This window comes from Acyrthosiphon pisum, chromosome X, assembly GCF_005508785.2.
Source record: "Acyrthosiphon pisum isolate AL4f chromosome X, pea_aphid_22Mar2018_4r6ur, whole genome shotgun sequence".
NCBI lineage: Eukaryota > Metazoa > Arthropoda > Insecta > Hemiptera > Aphididae > Acyrthosiphon > Acyrthosiphon pisum.
Window position 1 is genome coordinate 92,651,121 of NC_042493.1, and position 3,385 is coordinate 92,654,505.

At 32.0% G+C, this 3,385-nt stretch overlaps 1 protein-coding gene across 3 annotated transcripts in view; it reads right to left on the reverse strand.

Moving 5' to 3' along the window:
* Nucleotides 1-1,181, reverse strand: part of LOC100575607 — a 6,981-nt gene extending 5,800 nt beyond the window's left edge. For 2 of the 3 annotated variants that reach the window (XM_016807346.2, XM_008188371.3), the window contains exon 1: nucleotides 945-1,181. The gene's annotated coding sequence lies outside the window, so the exon portion shown is untranslated. Of the gene's footprint in view, nucleotides 1-833 lie in introns of all 3 variants that reach the window. The other variant, XM_029491295.1, reaches the window with a different exon arrangement.
* Between the last annotated feature and the right edge of the window lie 2,204 nt (nucleotides 1,182-3,385).

Consider the following 3,385-nt stretch of genomic DNA (forward strand, 5'->3'; position numbering starts at 1 on the left):
TTTTTACAAAAATGTATCATTTTTATGTCGGAATTTTTAAACCAATTTTTATTGACTTATTCATTATATTTTACTTTATACCTACTTATTTTTTTTAAATTTTTTTGTTTTAAATTAATTCAGTTGTTCAGACATATACATTTATAATCTATTATATTTATGAAAATAAAAACTATTTTATATATTTTATATTTTATTTTTAAAAAAAAAATTCTGATTAATTATAATAAATAATATTATATTATTAAATTCAATATTATTAGTTAATAATTAACTTTAAAAAAATGTTGGGAAAATGTCCGCATCAAAAATATATCGGTTTTTCTAGCGTTAGTTTTTGGGAGTTAAATGGTCATTGGTTAGTATGATTATGTCAGGAGCGGGTAAAATAGTTCACGGGCATCTTTGTTTTACTACGCGTTATTCCAGACCCGTGTCATTTTGAAAACATTATTACTATTTTTTATAAATCATATAGGACTATTTCAGGTATATGCATATCATATTATAATATAATATATGAAAATTGATGTAAGTACACGAAACGAGAGAAGTAAAAAATTCATCGTTTTCCTCAATTGTATTAAATTGGTACCATGCACCAGGCAAATACTTTTACTAAACATATGCATAGGCAAATGTTTTTGAAGATTATCATAATCACAAAATAGAAAGTGAAAAACATTTAAAATAAAATGTACTCAGGTATTAAATGGATATATGTATATTATAATCTGGGACAGGTTTACGATTCAAGTTAAAACCAGTCATCCCAAATGTAATAACTGATAATATGTCTACAGAAATGTACTGTAGTAACTTTCACAACGTACCAGCATAACTGTGCCAAAATTGTTTTTAATTTATGATCATGTTATTTTATTAATTTATAGTTTATACTAAAATAAAAATAAAGACAGCAAAATCGACTAGGTAGCACTTACGCGGCGTCGCACTTTGGCGGCTTATAATGAAATATATATTATTAAACAAAAAATTGCTGTCTGCGATGGTAACCAACCACCACCGGATCGGTCATCGCTCGGAATCCGTGTCGCAGTAGCCTTGACCCGACGGACAGCACTCCCGGATCGGCTGACAGGTGGTCGTCGACCGCGCCGCCGCCGACCGCGCGGAACGTCCGACTCCCGCCGCCGCTCGCGACTGAACTGCTGTTCACAACGTCGGCGGCCCACCGGCCGAACGCGACAACGAGAAACGCCGACGAAACACGATCGGACGGTGTTCGTCGTGTGCGCACGCTGTTTGGGCGGAGTCTTTCGTGACTGTCGGCCGCCGCCTATGACGTCTGCAATCGAGACCTATTCCGATGCCGCCGCCGCCGCCGCCGCCGCCGCCGCCGACAGCCGCGCTCGTATGTATAATATTACAAAAATGTTATGTAATATTATAGTTTTCGTTGCCTAAATATTATTATAATATTATTGTGTTATGAATTATGATTATTATATTTATATATAACTATGTGTCGTGTTATGGTTAACGAATTATCAACAGTGTTGGGAATTATCTGGATAAGATTATTTGAAATAAATTATCTTTTATGGTTTCTAGATAATTATGACGTTACGATTTGCCTAAATACCTAATGTTTAGCTTAGATGAAAAATGAGCTTTTCTAGATAAATATTATAGTGCCCCTAAAAAATTATAAAACCAATATGTTACTAAAATTCTAATATAATATTAATTATTTATAAAAATAGAAGAATATATTTCTTGTTATTATCGCAAACGACAGTATTACGATAATAAGAGGACCTGCATGCGGGCTTGCACTATACATCGTTCTCTACTATTTCTTTTATAGCCATAATGAGCATATTGAAATTAATTAGGCACAGGTTTATTTCCCGATCCATTTTAAAAATAAATAAAAATTAACTTCATAGAACTGTATTTCAAAGGCTCAATCTGTTGTTATTATAAAATTTATGTCATTATATTGATATGAATCTAATATTACAAAAAAAAAACACTAAAAATTAAAAAACAATAAAAATAAGTGTAAAAAATGATATTTATCTAGATAACTTACATTTATGGTATCTTTATTTTTATCCAGATAATATTTTGTTAAAATTATCTTATCTTATCTAGATAATTTTTTAGTTATCTATTCCCAACACTGATTATCAATATTATTATTAAATATATTATGGCAGGGCGGATTATCGCGTAAATTATAAACATTAGTACAGACCATAGATATATACAACAACTGTATATATCTATGGTACTATAGTGTATATTATAGTTGGTACCTATTTTTTTTTTTTTACTTAGCCGTTTTTTACACGATGTTTTTTTGTTGTGATATCACCAATTTTTAGGGGAATTTATTTTATTCAGTAAGTAGGTACTTTTCCTTATTTTATATTCTTTGCTTGTACACTTTAGTTGGCATATTTATGATTAAAGTTATTACAAATTGAGCGTGTTAAACGCTGGTTTCTACACTATGCTAGTTTCATATTTAAGATACCTTGAAGATACCTTGTGCACCTCATAATTATACGCCGATTGCTATTCACCTAGGTATGGCCTCCTTGGCCGAACGTCGCCGTATCGCAAATCTCCTTTAAAGTTCCATCTCGTCCATCCCGCTCAAAGGCACTTGTAACGTCTCGCACTGTGTAAAAGTTTTACCCTTTTTCACACCAACTATATGGCTAATGAACCTTTATAATGTCGTTTGCCAGTTCAGACCCTTCCTTCTGTTACTGTATCGGATAAATGTATTCTGTATTAATGTATAGACAGGGGTTAAAGTGGGAAAAATTCCAGAGGGGACTAATGTCTCCATATAATTTTATGTATAATGTCCAATGTATAAAATCTTAATTTGTTAAAGGGGATGCTTTTTAACAGCCGCCAGAGGTAGGGGGACTGAGTCCTTCTGCGTCCCCCCTTTGACCTCTATATATAGTTGTAGATGTAGATTTAAATTTTTTTTCTCTCTTTTTTGTAACAAAATCTGTTATCACAAATATTATGTAATATTAATGTCAAAAAGGGCTAAGCCCGTATAACTAATAAAATAAAGATCAAATATATTATTGTACGCGAGATATGAGCAAAGTAATAACTAGCAACAGTAATAACGCACTAATATACTAATACTAGTAACAATTACAATTTAACAAATTACATGAAATAAAATATAACAAATGTATACGAAATAAGGTGATTTAGTGAAGAGATAGTCGATAACGAAATGAAACAAATAAGAAGTACTTGAAGTCTTGAAGTCGTGAATTAGCGCAATAATGAAATGCGTCGCGTACACGAAATGGAGTGGGGGAACCGGCGTCAGAGAATTCTATTACCCTCAATAATTTTTACCTCCCCCGGTAATTATATA